Below are 18,147 nucleotides of genomic sequence, written 5' to 3' on the forward strand. Positions count from 1 at the left end.
GGAATGCAAAGGCTCCAAGTCCCTGTGGGATCAAAAGCAGAGAACAGGGGAGGAGAGCGGGAGGAGGAGCCGAGGGGGGAGGAGAGGAGGAGGGGGGGGGGGGATTTGATTCAGAGCACAAGCACACTATCGCAGCTGGCTGCCTGTATCATGTAGAAGAGCTTGTTATTGTTTTTGTTGTGAGGTAGTTTGAGCAATTCAAGTCCCCACTGCTGCACAGTTAAAGCAGTGCTTAAAGTGCGAGGAATGTTTCTGCAGGGTCATGGAATGCAGTCAAACAGTGCACCCTGACTCATAAAGGTTTTATTGAAATTATCTAGGAAATATGAGGGATGATGATTATAATAATTCAGGTTAAAAAACTAAAGATGTATGCCAGAAATGTTGTTTATGTCATGTTTATATCAAACGATTGTGAAAATTAGCCATGCTGTCTTATTTTAACATGTACATCTCACATATTTTATGGATTACTATTTTCCCTGTTTATCTTGTCTTATTGTTCCATTTAATTGTATTTAATTTTCTTGTATGTTGCTCTTTTCCTAGTTACCATTATCTTTTTATACATACTTTAGTCTATAACATTTCAGAAAATCCTCAGGTTAAATTCCCAGAAGCCTCAGATGATGTATTCAAACTTCTTGTCTTATGAAACTAACACTGCAAAGCTCGATGTGTTTTGGGTTCAACAGCAAACTCTCACGTTTCAGGATCTGAACACAAAGAATGCCTCATCCTTTTTGCTTTGTAAATGTCCAAAAAGATGACTTTATGTGACAAAACTGTTGATTAGTATTCTCTAGATTGGCTTATCGATCAATCAACTGATATTCTGCCCTAAAAGTATTGTAAAATGTGGAATTGAAGAAGAACTCATTTTTATTGTGTTAATCAAAGCTGACCTGGTGGATATTATGTCGTTTATAGGATAGAGACACAGGCAAAGATCTTACAGTGAGGCTGTCATGAAAAAGGGCTGTGATATAACTGAGACATGGATTTATCATTATTTTTTGAACATCTATTTGTTGCATGTGCCTGGTAAATATTTAAGCTGTGGCCCGTGCCAGTTAATTGCAGAGTGTGTGTCTGTGTGTGGACACGGAGGGAGGGGGGGGGATGCGAGGCACGCTGCCTGCCAGCTGTCCGTGGACTGAAATCCCCTTCCCCTCCTTTAATAAGAGCTGAGAGAGATGTATTGTTCTCCCCCAAAAAGCAGACATGACGGGGGCAGCCCTGCCATCTGCTGTTCACCCCTCCACCACTAGCTACACATTCACACTCACACACGTATGTAGATGATCAGCTGGCAGTGGGGGTGGGGTTGTAGTGTTGGATAGTAATGTCATTGATTGCAGCCATGAAAAGGATCATCCTGAGGATGGCAGAGGTTGTTGGGTGTAAACAAGTCTGGTCTTGTTAAGGCGGTGCAGTCTGTCAGTCAGCAGGAAAAAAGTGCAGGTGTCTTTACCAAACAATCAAACATCCACCTGCTCATTTGCATGGCAGTTAAAGTCCAACCGTTTCTGAAGAATGTTGACTACCTTTACAACTGATAAGATTATACAGGGTTGGGCCATTTCAGGGTTCATCTGGATCCACAACATGAGCAGGAGGTTTGGATCACATTGCGTACTTGCATTATGAACCATGTTTTCCAGGTTTAATGATGCACTGGGCTTCAGCTTGCTTTGACATTTTCAGAAGAATTGCTTATAATCTTTGTTTCCTAAAGTTGAATAAAGAGCTAAATACCTTCTAATAGCTGTCTGTCATATATACGGATCCAGCTTTCCCAATTTAGCAATAATTGTGGAAACAGCTTTGTCCAAACATTGGTATCAGGAGTAATACACGCTGTGTCTTCTTTGTGTCATTCGTGTAAAAACATAGCTAAAAACACAAGTTGTGCCCTTGCCATGCTTACGCCATAACAACAAAAACAACACATCTTCTTTGTTGCGTACAAGTTGTTTTCTCATGAAGACATAAAGCTCATTAACACACCAAACTATAAAGAACAACATCCCACTAATCTCTAATTTGAAACTAAAGACAGAATTCAGCAACAATGGCACAGCTTCATAACGATGCTCCCCGACATCATGTCATCAAGCTCAGTTTGATGAACCTTGTGTAGGTGAAGTGTGTCATGTCAGAGGAACACAAAGGAGCACACAGAGCATCATGACACACACACACACACACACACACACACACACACACACACATTTAATCTGCATCAGTGTTCATCTCAACCACACCATGACGTAACTGTCAAAATAGTTTCTTTCGATCAGCAGGTCATGTGACATCAGAAGCCTAACTGTATTTCAAGCCTATCAATACATTTAGTCAAACTGTCACTGTATGAAACATAGCTATCAGCTCCTTTCTGCAAGGCACCCAGTGAACGCACAGGTTACCATCACTGGATTACTTTGAAACTTAACAAAGTTATCATTCTCAAGTTTTGAAGTTAAAGAGTGTACTATCTTTGATTTCTGAACAGTTTTGTAAGTTGTTATAAACAATAGGAATTGTTGGATAGTAACATCACATTGAATCTTAAAGCACTCAAACTGGGTCTCCTGGTTTAGATCAGATCATGGAGATGAGAAAGAGCACAATGTTTGGCTTTACAGTCACTCACTTAAAAATGTCTAACTGGCGAGACGATGAGGTTTGGAGATTTCTGTGAGATACATTCAATAAACTTCAAGAGACTGTTGTTGAGGAGAAGATAACGAGCTGGCCACATGACAAGGGTGCTTTCTGCACTCTCTACCCATAGCCTGTAGCCTATACATAAGACTGTACCTGTGCGCCTGCCTTCACCTAAAGCAAAGGCGCGTAGGACAAAGAGCATCTCCAACTGTGTGCAAAGGTCACGTGTCAAAGGTAAATTCAAAATCCAGTCTTGATCCTCACATAATGAACACTTTATATATTTTTGTTGGTTACCTACAAAAACTAACACTTTGAATATGAGCTATATTAAATGCTCAACATTGTTTGTATTTAAACTGAGCTAAGCTATATTTAGCAAACATTTCATTTAACTCTTAGCAAGATAGCAAATAAGCATATTTCCAAAGCTCTATATTCCTGTAATATATACCCCTTTAATCACAGCTCTTGATTAAGGAAGTGAGTCTGTTTGTATTGGATATATAAGTACTTATCTACACAGGCTAAATGATTAGCATTAACCATACCTTTTCTTTTGCTGTTTGTGGCACGTGTTCTAGATATGGTTAAGTTTTACCTTTTGCTTTCTCTCTGCTGAAGGTGTTTGTTATGCTGACAGATTTTCATGGGAATCAGGTTTGATCCCAGGTGTGTTTTCTTAACAGTTGTTTGATACATGCATTTCCAAGGAAAGAAAGTCAAAGAATTACCTGAAAACTCAAGTTGACTTTTCTCCTTAGACTTTGAAAACACATTTGCCCACAGAAGTGACATTTAAGATCAGCCATTTGGACCTGTTAATGGTGTGGCCTGGGCTGACTGGGTCGACACAATGCATACTGTGATCTGGGAGCGGCAGCCTTGTTATGTGAGGTGGGACAAGCTAGGCGCTTCAGCAGCTCCTTTTGTTTTCCTGCAAAGGAGGAAATGGCCGCATTCCTCACATTACCATGTCCATGGGGTCTGGCCGAGCCTCCAGTCTGCTGCTTCATGGGGACGACAGGAGGGCAACCAGCAGCCTGACGTTTTCTTTTTAATAGGGTTGGGGGTGTATTCTAATGAATAACACTGCTGTCCTAAATCATAAGCACTACTTTTCTTCGTAGACAATAGACATGATTAAGTTATGGAAAAAGAAATTCAACATTCACTCTAACGTGTGCTGGTGGTTTGTGCATTTCATTTAAATGAGCAGAAAACGAATTTCTGTAGGTTATAAATCTCAGAACAGAACAAAAGGAGACTAGGAGTAAATGTCATTTAGTCCTGCCGTGGAACAACTGGATGTAAACACCATTAACACAAGTCCCACTTGTTGCAGGTCGCCCAAGAAAAAGCCCCTCGCACCTGGTGGCACAAGAAATTCCCCACTAGCCATAAAAGTAAACAAGTCCCAGTGCAGAAATGAGGAGCTCTGGAGAGGCCTGCGGGCGATGCTGTTTGCAGATAAGAGAAGAACACATATTTTGGGAATTGCCTGTGGGCTCAACGCTTCAGCAGTTCAACTCTGTTTCAATTCAGCTCAATTTAAATGGATTTGAATCACTGTAATAAGTATCGCTAATATTGGTGTATAGCTTGATGGATATTTACAACAATGTGGTAACCCTTTGGGATTCAGATCTTGCGGTGTTTTTAACTGTTTGGTGAACACAACCTACAAAATCATTTAATCTGAGAAGACACTATGCATTATGCTCCTCGGAGTTCTCATATCCCACATTGGAAAATTGTACCTTCCAACTTAATCAGGAGGACGGTGTGGATAAATGTGTATTTTAACCTGAGTACGCAAGTTAACTTGACATAGCACACTTACAAACACAACTGCGATCTTTTACTAAACCTAACTAAATACTTGTTTCCAAAACCTACTGCCAAAAGCTTTTAGATTCCTCAGTTCACAACGTTAACCATATATAAAACTGACTGTAACAGTAGTATATACTGCTTTGTTGTTTTATTGTATAGGAACATTACTTTTGACATACAGTTCAGGAGAAGCTCTTTTTTTCTTCATCTTTGGTAACAATAAAATGTAACTTCCCCTGTTCAGTACGTGCAGTGTATGATCATTCAAGGGTTGGTTTATATCACAACATAAAGTCGTAAAAAGTTATATGGATGTTCGAAATGTATTCGGTAACAACTATAACTCTGCCTTTAAATTGGTATCCATAACTGGCAGACAACAGTTCATAGAAAAGAGTATTGTCCAGTGCTAAGCGTCGGTGCTGCCCCAGAACCTGCTTCAGCTCCAGCCCGGGGTCAGAGAGCAGCTGCTGAGCTGATAGTCATCTCTGCAGCTACATCAACATCCTGCCGGCTCATTTGCCTAAACAAATCTGTTTAAGTTATCTGCTAACAGCCGCTCTCACATACATGTCAGCACATGTCAAATCGCAAAACGGATTTGTTTTCTGTATCTCTTTTCTGTTGTAAAAATCTGAAGTAAGCACATTTTTTAAAATTAGTGACATGGTTTCTCATGACTTCTCATACTGTCTCACCCTGAGGTGACGATCTAGTTTGTCAAATGGGTAAATAATGAACATGAGAAGGTAGCTGTAGTCTTATAAAATGAACAATTCCTGATAACCAGGTGAAGAATTCTTCATGTAGGTGATTATGGCTGCTTCTTGTCTATTTGAGCTCTCTGTGTAGTTTACTGTCGCCAAAGGGTCTCGAAAGTGACCATCAAAGGCAGGTGAGGATTGTCTACGGCTTCAAACACAAAGGCACCTTTAGAGCCAAAGAGTGTGTTACATCGGCACAATGACCAAAGACTCACTCAGTTGAGATGATCGAAAGAGAAAATCTATAATATCTTTGGCTTCATGGTGATTGCGCTTACAAGAGTCTAGGCTCTGAATAGCTGGGTGCGCAATAGTGATGATGCAGGAGACTAGATATTATTGTATATGAATGTGTTTAATGGTACAATACATGTATAGTAATTTAATGTAGATTCAAATGAAACCATAACGTGCAAACCAAAACATCATTCACAAGCATCCCACCCCCCTGAGTATCCATGTGATAAGACCTATTGCTGCCTCAATGAAACTAAAGACAATATGAAATCTGAGCAGTGTAAACACTCAAACAGCTGATGCCCAAACATTCCTCACCATCACTGTGGCAGAAACCTTTGGAAGGTGTTTGACTCAACATTTCAGGGAAACAAGCACCTTGTGTTTGGCTCACAACACCCCTGTGTCAACAGATAACACCAGCATTCTTCTGAAGGCTCGAGTTGCCCGCTTGAATGTGCCTAAAAATATCTGATCCAAAAAAATAACTGATCTAAAGGAGGTTTAGGCAACAAGGAGAGGCATACCAGCTCAAATGCACGAAGAACTTTAGCAAGCTCAGGGAGCCTTCACAGCAGAACTCTCCCTGTATGTGTGGTTGGATGTCCCTGCTGATAAGGCAGCCCTATAGAAGAGGGGAGTCGTATTCACAAGATTTTTTTGTCAGTTTCGGTAACCTACTCTTAATTATATTACCAATTGTGCCTTCTGTTTATCTGTTTTTTTTCTTTATTCGAAAATGTAAAAAAGAATGTAACAAAATAAAATAAAGAAATAATAAAAAAGCGATATCTAAACATCCCTTCAGGCTGTGTGACAGCAAAGGTGAGTATTACAATAGAAAGATATTATTACAAAGAACACTTCTCCATCTTTAGCAAGCTTTTTTTTTTTTTTTTGGAGTCTGAAAGAATGTTATTTGTTCCATCCAGTATATACTCCATTGTATTATTATTCCATAAGGAGTTTGTCAGGAGGTAGGGTGACCCCCCTGCTTTGAGAGCGAAGGATGGTATGCAGGGAAATATCACAGGGCTTCAGGCTGAGGGGCAGATGTTTAGTGGAAACAAAGCCCCGGCGAGGACTATCTCTTGCCTCCAGCTCAGAGGCAGATGCACCTGTCAGCCCCCCCCCCCAAAAAAAAAACATATGGACTTCTGCCACAAGAATGCAGTGTGCACAAAACAAAAAGCAGAGCAAGCTTACAGTCAACAATCCAAACAAAGAGGCAAAAAAAAGAAATCTCCGCCCAGTTTTCTGCAGTGAGAGGAACTGTTTAAGTGTAATCTTCGCCATTCCTCTCCTCGCCGCTGTTAAAGCTGTTTAGCTGAGAGAAAGAACCTTTAACATCAATGCAGTATATGCAAACTGTGTAACATGTGGGCTGCTGACATTTTAATCCACACTCTCATTCGTGGATCCAGGATGATAGTGACAACAGGGCTGAACAATGAATCTCAGGTTACATACATGCTCGCCTGCTCCATCAATGCAGCCCACCCCCATGGAAGCAGATGGCTGTTTAAAGCCATCGCTTCCAGGCGAGATAAAGATGTCTCCCAGGGCCACGCTGAGTGCAGGACCCCAATCTACTCCTCAACAGCCTCTGAACTGAGAGGGAGGCCCTTGTGGCTGTGAGCCTGGAAGCAGAGAGCAGGTGGTGTATCTCTGCAGACATTATCCACCACCCTGATCCCAGCAGGGGTAGACACTGGGATTCCATTTAAGAAGAGCTAGAGAATGAGAGGATATTAATAATAAGGATAAAAATCTAAGAAACATTGCAGAAGAGTAAGGTCAGTTCAGAGAGCAGTTATGAGATGATTAAAGCAGGCCAATACATATGATCATTTTCTTTCTTCTGGAAGCTTTAATGTGAAATAAAAAGAAATACTTCGTGGTTACCAACTATTATTGTTCTAGCAAATTGGTTTGATCAAAAATAAATACAAAATTTAGCATTTTTTGTGAGTTATTTTACTCACTACCTTATATATACACAGCTCCGTAAAAAATTAAGAGACCACTTAAATCTTTATTTCTACATGTATGGCAGCCATTCCAGTATTTGTTGAATTCCAACACAGAGAAGAATTGTCAGTAGTTTATAGAATACCATAAAGAAATAATAATAATTTAACTCAAAGACAAACCTATAAATAATAAAACCAGAGAAACTGATAATGCTGAAGTGGTCTCTTGATTGTTTCCGTGGCTGTATATATACCTTATTTATAATGTTTTTATTTTGTGAAAATAAATACAAATTAGAGCTTATTTTAGTTTGACAATGAAGAGCAAAGGGCAGTTTTAGCTTTAATAAAATATATTGTTAATTAAAGAATTATTTTGAGCAAATATGTCAGCAAAATCTTTTAGTTTATAGTTCTTTATTACATTTTCTTTTGTGTGTAAAAGCACACATAATGTGTTTTCCCTGAACACGGCACAGATTACAATGTTTTGTTTAATGTTAATACTTTTGATTCTCTACAAAATGTATAAATGATGTTCTTTTTGTTGTTCTAATGCACCACGTCCTGAATTGTGACACAAATCTAATGAATGAATCGATATATAGTGTTAATTCTAATAAACTTATTAATCAATCTGTTTGCAAAGAGCTGTTGGTTACATTTGGATAACACATTGTCTTTAACACAGAGTGAGTTTCATCTAAACACTGAACTCCATCCCCACAGAATTTGACCGTATGATTACATTTGGCATTATTTATTGTTGATTCTGATGGCAGCTTAGGTTATTGTCTGAGAGCGCCTGACACAGTTTCCTCTGTCTGCCCCCACCTCGGTCCCAAATGCCTGACTTTGTGTTTCTGGCAATTTGCTCCCATTGTGCAGCACTTCCTGATAGGAGGCACTCTGGAAGACTGGGCTCAGTCAGCTGCAAAGGAATGTGACATTCCTTTCTAAAATTACGGATGTTTCTTTGGATTTCTGGGACAGATTTCTGCCATTTTCACTGCGGTGTTTGAAGAAAGTGTTTCCGGAGAGACCGCAAGTGAACACAGAGCATATTCTCTAAACTCTATCCATGATGGACTGCAACAGACTGTGGGACGCCTCCAGAGTATTTATTTTCACTGGTAACACACAGGCACATTGTTATTGTTCTTTTGTCCACATTTAACAACCTTACATATGTTAGAGGGTGAGGACTGATTTACTATTAAAATAATAAATACATTATTTCCAACAAGGACATGATGTCGTTTATGCAGTCCATGGTAGTTGGTACTTTTATTTTATTTTATAACAAGACTTTAATGAACACTTTTGAAATATGTTGCATAACACATTAATGGTGCGATAATTAAAATGTAAAAACATTTATTTATTTTTTTCGGTCTAAGAAAGTTAATAAACAGCCCCAAAAAGTGCATTAATTGAGAAAACTGAGTGTCCAGATTGAATTAAAAATGATATGATGATTTCATATTTGTGTCTTCTTGATTGAACTAATGGACATTTGGATACTTCCTCAGATCAAGTTGTGTAGCTGTATTTAGCTAACCAATAACAGGTTCAACAATTCCTGGAATGTAAGCAACATCCTTCTCTGTAAAAAATGATTTATTTTTTATTCACAGCCAAATCTGTTACTTCAGAGCATCTCCATGTAGAATCCTAAATAAGACTGGAACCTGTTCATAGTTGACTAGAAGTATGTCAGCAGAGATCTTGGTAAATATACAGGTCTAAATGAACACACATGCGTTGCCACATGATGGCTGTGATAGCCTCTCTCTCCAGATGGCAGACTGCAGTTACAGAGAGCAGAGACAGAGCAGAGGGGTCAGACGTCAGGAATGAGGAAATCCCACCCTGGCCTCAGCAGATATAGGACAGGAAGCTCTTCCATTTGCATACAAACTCTCCCTCGGGAACACAGCCTGTGCAGCAGGGGTGAGTGCGTCAGAGGCGTGGGAGGAGACCTGCAGACCCCTGATAGGGCCCTGTCAGGTGGCCCCAACGTGCCTGATCACATCCACAGGCTCTAACTGTGGCAGATAAAGAGGAACCATTAATCCACCCTATCTGCTCAAAGAAAGGTTTTCCCATTTAACAAATGTATAACTATTTAGGAGGATTTTTTTTTTTCAGATTCCATGACACCTTTTTGCACACGGTTAACGTTGTGAAATAAAATGAATTATGTATATATGTTAATATATCTCGTAGATATACGTACTCACTTTAAAAGTCAACATTGACACTTTGTTTGACACACAAAACACAGCCAGGCCAGGTTGATGGTCCAGTGTTTGTGTATTTTGTTTGTTACTTAAATCATAAACAAAATATACAACATCCGTAATGTGTTTTAACCTCATTTGTGGGTTAGGGGGGGCAGTAAACAACAATTAGATCGACCTTCTTTATCAAATCAATGGATAATAAATACATTATTGCAGACTCCATCCCCAGAAAGAGATCCAGTGATTTTTTTCTTTGGGAAGGTAAACTTGATTTAAGTCAATTCCAGGTTTCCTATTCATCAAAAGATGATCTGACCTGGGACCAGCTGGATGAATAAATAAATTAAGCACATGCCTGAAAGCAAATTGTGTTCTGATACATTTTAAAAATCATTTCCACTGATCTTAAGCAGAATACAAAAAAACGTGCATAAATAAATATCTAGTCCCTGTGTATCATGCTGAAAGTGATCTGCTTAACACACATAAGGTAACTCATGTAAACACATGGCGCACAGGTAGCAACATTTGAAACCCCAAAAACAATCACATAGCTCTATTCGAATCCTGCGCTTCTTCCAAGTAAGTCCAATTCTGATTTCCTCTCTGTTATACTGCAAACGTGTGTTTGAAACCCAGTATATGTCATTAACAGTGACTTTCAGATTTGCTGAAGGAGCAACCATGGGGTCCCGTTAATTTACGATGCAACCAACCCCCTACCCCCGCAGAGTGATCCCCACAGGTGACGACAATTTTCTCTGTGATGTCCAACATCACTGACAAGTTTATGACTTGTGTAATTAAAGCTTTAAATTCACAGGAGCAGCAAAATTGACTCAAGCATGAAAGGGAGGGAAGCTGTTAGAGAGTATGCAGTGTCTGACTGAGGAGGACATCTCAGATAAGGCAGTGGCATGAGAAACCTGTTTAATGTCATTAAATGTGAAGTTTAAAAGAGGAAAGGTAAAGTAGGGAGGAGGAGGGTTTTTGGATGGACTAATGGTTATCTCCATTATTTCCAAATGGTTTTCCCAAATACGATCAGTTCCCACATAAGTTTTTTTTCATTGTAATAGCTTTCAGATGGATAAGACTCTCCAGGATTTCAGAAGCAAACACCCTTTAATGTGTGTATACAAGAAGAAAAAATCTAAATATTGCTTAAAAGTTGCTGAAGTGAAGTATTGATAAAAAGCTTCTTGGTAAGCCAGCCTTTCTTCTGAGTTTTATGTAAAGCTTCAAAAGTCTTTACATATTTTATGTTGCAGCAAGAAATGTAAACATCAGCTTGAGTTAGCAACATACCTTATTTCTGCCATCTAACCAAAAACCTATTCTAATTATACCTGTACTTTACTGTAATTCATCCAGAGCAAGGGATGAATGTCGTTACTAAATACCAAAGAAAACATGAATCTCATGGGGCCATTAGAGACAGAAAATAACCAGGGGCAGTAGGATTCATCCTCTGGGGATCATGAAAAACATCAGAGAATCAATAAGTTGTTTTACTTTGCACAAAAGTGGTAAAATGACCAACAGATGGACATTAGAGTTCAGCTGAGATGTAAACCATGACTCGAACCCAGCTGAGAGTAGAGGAGGGTGGTCCAGTTTACAGCGATGCATGAGGCTGTTTTCAGTTTGCTGCAGGTGACTTTCACTCAGGACATCTTTCAGGGTCATGGAAAGATAACGATTTAGAAACTAGACACAAGGAATGGTGTCACTTCCTGAGGCATTTCTCTTGAAAATAAATATAAATCAAAACATGTTCAGCTGTTTATGTCACGACAAATGAAAGAATGCAAACTGCTCCTCCCCTCCTCAATTCCTTAGTGTATCCCAGAATGCTCCTGTGTCATAGATTAAAATCAGTTGCACATGGTATTTTCCCCCTTGATTGTCTTTTTCAGGCTTTGACATATTAACACAACATTTAATGAGTGCCCATCACGTCACAAGTCCCACCCTAACCTGGAGGAACAGAACTCGGCGGGACAGTACTGATCTAACGTGTGCATGTCATTGCATAACACTGACAGAGAGCCAGGCAGCCTGGGATGTGAGTGGTTCAAGGGAAGTCTGCAAACTAATTAAACGAGACCATCCAACAGGACGCCCTCATTAGCCATGAATGAACAAGGAATGTTCTCAAGTTTTACGTAACTCAAAGCGGACATCAAAACCAACAAGCAGGAAGTGCATCACTGGGCCGAACACAAACAAGAAAAAGAATGTTGTTATTATTTTGGCCCAAGAGCGCTTTGGTTCTGGACTTTATGAGATTGTGGAGGGAATTTAATCTACATCCCATATAATTAAAGGTACAACACATGAGCATTTTGTAAACACAAGTGCTGCCCACCAACATTCAAACACTGGATTGGATCTACAGTATCACACACTGTGCCACCTAATATCCTGACTCTGTTCTGTTCTTTTGTAGATCGTATTTTTACTTCCATTCTTAAACAAGTTGTCAAACAGCCTAATAGAGCCATTAAATGTAAAGGTAAAATGAAAAAGGATAATATATTGATATATATTGTCTGGTATTGAAGTTTTACATTGGTAAAGAAAAATGTGCACATTTGTGCAAAAATAAATAAATAATATTTTTCAAGATTATAAAACTGTTCCAAAGCACTACTTTATTCTACTATTTCAATATTAGTACAGACAATTTCTGAATTTCTGAACAAACAACTAGTAGAAGCGGGAGGGCAATAAATATAGAAAATAAACTCCCGTTAGTCATCCAGTTAAATGATAAAGAAAAAAGATAATCAGAATCAGAATCCCTTTATTCGTCCCACAGAGGGGACATTTAAATGTACTACAGCAGCAACAGAGCTAAAGACAGCTTTACAAAAGAAAATATGCAAGATTTCAAGATGAAGAAAAACACACAATTTACAAATTACAAATCCTGAAGGAGATATAGCAGCCAGGTAATATTGCAGTTATTGATAACGGCATATTTATGTTTATATATTGCACATAACTACTACACAACCAGTCAGTTTTTTTTTATTGTATGAGGGGTATACCAAGGGCCATGCTGGTTATAGAGTCTGACGGCTGCAGCAAGGAAGGACCTGTGGTCATAAACAATGGTTCTAATATGCTGTACTATGTTGTGTTTAGCTACAAATCAATAACAAAAATGTTTTGTATTCTATTAATCTGTGTTTTTTTTCTTTCTTGTGCTGCTCCTAAACCATCATTTCCACTCCACAGTTGTCCACAGTGATTTCCATAGCCTGTCATAGTCAGAGCTTTATTACTAAAGTAAATGATGCTGCATTAATGTGGATTGCATTGGACTGCTTTTAATGCTGCAGGTGAATTTGAGCATTATGTTCTATAAGATCATCATGTTTGTGGCGTTGCTGTCCTCTCAGTTTGTCACCTCTGAACATTTGTGGAGGAGCCCCACAGGACTAAGTGCTGACGCATGTTTGTAAATTAGATCATTGGAAACCGTTCAGCTCTTGGTTACCATGGGTACCATTCATATCTGATAAGCTTTTTAATTACATTTATTGTATGTGTTTTCGTGACTTCATCTCCTCTAGATAGAAAGTGTCAGGCCTCTGGCCTACAACCTGCAACCACCTGTCAACGATACAGCAGCGCCTTAAGGGAGAAATCATGTATATACTCAGACAGGGAGCGGAAGGCTTTATCTTTAGGATATAAAGGTTTAGTTTGGATCGACAAAGTCAAACAATAACAAACCGATCGAGGTGGTGGTACACTACAACTACTGTGTTGTGAGGTAACATTTCTGTTCTTGTTAATGAACTTCAGTGGACATAACGGATTTAGTTCCTCGTTGGAAGAGCTGTCTAAGAGCAGAGTGAAACGGAAAACATTCTCAACATAGCAATTGAACAAATATCGATTTTCTTAGGTGGCTACATCAAGGTTTGCTGCTGCCCCCATCCATTGGATCCACAGCAGTACGTAGCTTAGCTTCTGTGCTGGTGCTCCTGTCTGTTTCTCCCAACTGGGGGAGAGAAAACCTCCATAGGTGATGCTCTGACTATATGTACCTCCAACAACCCGATCAGGACTATCTATTAAACAATGCAATGGTTTAATATTTGAAACCTCTCTTTTCTCAGCATTGTGAGTCCCAGCTCAGTTTAACCTGACCCTCCACCTACTGTACAGTCTTGAGCTTCAGCACCCCCGCTCAGGTTAAAATGTCACCGTTCAGCAGCAAGTGCCACCTTCAACTATTGGTGGCAGGCCAGTAGCTTCTGCTAGCTATCTGCTGCTAATAATATCTGCTGCTATAACCTACAGGCTTCATGCTCCTACATCACACTGCAATCATTTCTGAATTGAATTATAATGACCTTTCGCTCTCTACCAACTTTAAAGAAACATGTTTCTTTTTTAGCAATAAGCTAACTTCCTAATGCGGCTGCTATCATATCAACACTGTGAGCAGTTAAACTCATCGCAAAAAGTTTTGGGCTCAGCGGGTTAACAATAAACTAAAACTCGACTTAAAGCTCTGTAAAGCCGAGGAGAGTTGCTGGTTTGAGGGTTCATTCTCTTTACGTTCATCAGTTCCAGCGACCCGTCTACATTGTCATATGATGCACTGTTATCGTAGCAATGTGGATTATAGCAGCTTTAAGTAAAATGATGAATTCAATACTTTGACGCGCATATTTAGAATAAGTAGAATCAGAAATAATTCGTAGTTAATTTTGTTTGTTTAAATACATCCAATAACACATAATAAGCTAACATTAGTATATAGAAGAAAAGCACACATTAGTAATACTAGCATAAAGTATTACTAATGTGTAAAGTATTTATTCTCTACTCAGTTCCAATATAGAGGATCAGGGATGTGGACCCTGCTACAAGATACACATGTTATCAGTTAAATGGATGTTTAGAATGTTTTTGTCTGAGCAAAAAGAGTAATTTTATGTTTTGGTATTCCAACTTTTCTTGAGTAAAAGACCTCACCTTCTTCCACTGTTGTTTACAGTATGCAAACACGTCCTGTAAGAGGGTCTGCAGAGTGCATGCACGCACTCATTGTGTGTTGCAGGGGTGTTTTCCTCTCAACCTCTCTGGCACAGTTCCCGTGGCACAGAGCACTAAGCAGGCCCCCCCACCCACCCTTCAAGTATCCTGCAGCAAACGTCCTGAGTCCCACTGCACGAGACCAGTCCAGCCAACCACCACCTGCTCCCCAAACCCCACCCTGACTCAACAACAATGAGACGTCCCCATAATGTAAGAGACAGGGCTGGAGCTGGAAATGGGACAAGGACGCCCGCTCAGCACGCCAGGCATGTTCTCTGAGGAATGGAATGTGCAACAAAGAATGCATGCAGGCTGCAACAATACTGGGAAAAGTTGTCTCATCTTGTTTAGGAAGTCAAGCAATTCATAAAGAGACGATTATCGTTTCCCTCAAGGAGCAACGAGCTGAGAGGGCAGTAATTCGTCTCTCAGCGGGGTTGTGTTAGAAGATCAGTCTGCAAAGTCTCAGTTACGAGAAGCATCTTAACTTTTGCTGTAACAATGTGTGAGTGCCAGCACTAGAAGAGCAGTGTACAGCTGTAGACATTAGCAGCAGCCACAAGAAACACCATAAACTCTAAATCAGTTTAAGTTTACACAATATTGTAATATTTTCATCGCTTTACCTGCCATTAGACAAGGAACTGAATACTCTCTTCTAACACACAAGTCTCTTTTGACAAAACCAGTAATTATATCTTACCAGTGTCAAACACAGTGTAGACCAGCAGCTCCTGTTTCTTTTAATGGAGTCTGGTGTTTGATGTGAGAATATATGAATATAATATCTCAAATTACCTTTTAGAAAAGGCTGTCTGAAAGCCAGGTTAAGCAATGAAAATTCCAACTACAGCATAGTCTTCAAATACAGAGTATTAGAGTACATAGCTTATAATCAGTGCTGCACTCGTGTCTGTTTTCTTCAAACTGGGGGTAGACCTTTTTCTACTGCAGGTAACACACTGACTATGGATATGTACCACATAAAACCCCACTTCCACAAATCTGAAGTCTCCCTTTAATCTCCTGGTAGTCCCGGTTAAAAAAATCCCTCCCAACCTGCATTGCCTGTGAGCCATTTTGAATAGATAAGTCCTCCACACAGACAAGCTCTTTATATTCTTTCAATCTTTATTACCATGACAAGTGTAGATCCCACAGATAAGGAACACTCCTCCATGCAATAACTGACATATTTACTAAAAGATGGGTTCGTAATGTGACTCGTTTTCCCATCGAGTTTTCACTGGATTTGCCAAATGTCCGTCCAAACATATTTCCCAATTTGGCTTCAGTTACCTTCTGAGATGTGTGGTTTGTGACAGGTTGTGTGTGTGTTAAGGGTTTCCTGACACACACACACACACACACACACACACACACACACACACACACACACACACACACACACACACACACACACACACACACACACACACACACACACACACACACACACACACACACACACACACACACACACACACACACACACACACACACACACACACACACACAATAATCAGAAAACAGAAAACTATCAGGCTAAATATCTTTGTGCTTGAATAAAACCGTTTTGTAGGTTTGTGTAAGTGTTAATCGAATACTTTTATCAGGGATTTTTAGAGTCTGAGACTCAGTTAAATTTGCTTCTGGATCCTATGTGATAATTATGATGTTATTTGATCCCATAGCTAAACATTTGAGCTAAGATAACCTCATATTGCTATATGGCATTTTAAAACGTGACTTACCCGTAAACTGCATATTTGGTTGTCACAGGTTTTATTTTCCGTATTGTGTGTCAAATTGAAGAAATTGGATTTCAGTAGTTTTAGTGGGGTAGGAGTAGATGTTAGATGTTTTGTTCTTTCAAGTTTTTTTGTAGATCCAAGTTTTGGTCAAAAGCTAAGTATTTGATGTCTTAAAACATTTCTCAAGGTGATCTTTTATATTTGGAAATAGACATTTCAGCAGGCAATCTTGGAACAGGACACATACCGTTGGTCCTTGGACAGAAAGACTAACTAACTAACTTAATAACTAAGTAACTGTGACTGAGAACGCTCTCTCCTAAGAAAGGTCAAGAGGGGGGGCTGAAAGCTCTGGAAAAAACAAATTGGTGGAATTATTTTGATTAAAAAACAAAGTCCGATGTAATATAATTAATTGTATCAAAATGTGTAAACAGGCTTTTTTAAAGGTGCCATAGAATGTAAAACTGTATTTCCCTTGGCATAGCTGAATGAGGAGAGTTTGGTACATTGTACTGACATACCGTGAACCTCAAACACCATTGTTTCCTCCTTATGTGCAAATCATGAATATGCATGTCACAGCGGTAAAACGGGCGAATTACAACAATCCCTGTGTGTGACGTCACACACGGTAGTCCAGTCCCAACATTTGCATACACCAGAAACACTCACGCTAACACTAACCACTCCGTAACGTTGCTCTTCAATCTCCGACCAACTGGCTGTTCTTCAAACTCATCGGTTTCCTCCTCCGATAAAGGCTCAAACATGTAAGGTTGGAACTTCCCTTACTTCTGTGGGCTCTGAGTCAGTCATGGGTTGCGGTTGCGCGTTGTAAACCAGCCAATCAGAGCAGAGCTCGTCATAATTATGTAAATGAGCCCCAAATAAGGCAATTGAGCTTGTTTCATTCTAGGACCAAATCATAGGGTTGTAAATGGGCCTGTAAAACCGCATCTGGACATTTTTTGGAGTAACAATTATCCTGATCGAGCGTAATGCAGGAAATTCAACTCATTAAACTAATCAATGTCGCAATTACTCATCATCCTGTAGCCTTAAGCCAATGTTTTCATAAACAAGGTTATCCAATGCCTCCTTGACCTGAATCAGCCTCACTCCTCCTCCCTTCCACTAGGCCCCCTCAAAGAATCTCCACATATAAAACCTTTTCACCTTCCTCCAGAGAGAGAGAGCCAGAGGAATGCCTCCCAAATTCCTGACTGCTGTTTGTTGGGGCTTACAGTGTTAGCAACATGGCTCAGTACCGGGGAGATTCACTGGACGCACAACTTCTGTGCTGTTGCTGTAAAAGTATGACGGCAAGAATGAAAGACACATTTTTCTTCAGAAACGATCCACTTTATTTCCATTCCATCAGTGTGTGCTTTATTAGGCGAACAGTAAAATAAAGTATTCCACCCTGGCTGGGGCCGAGAGCCCCACATGGTTGATATTAACATTCCATCAGCTTTCTAATGATGAGGACAAAGCAGGCCGGAGGGGTGGTTCATGACAGCATTGGCATGGTGCACACATTCCTGCATAATACTGGCCAGAGGACCTCTGCAGGGTGGTGGTGGGGGGTGTGGGAGACTAA

Source organism: Eleginops maclovinus, chromosome 9 (genome assembly GCF_036324505.1).
Source record: "Eleginops maclovinus isolate JMC-PN-2008 ecotype Puerto Natales chromosome 9, JC_Emac_rtc_rv5, whole genome shotgun sequence".
Lineage (NCBI taxonomy): Eukaryota > Metazoa > Chordata > Actinopteri > Perciformes > Eleginopidae > Eleginops > Eleginops maclovinus.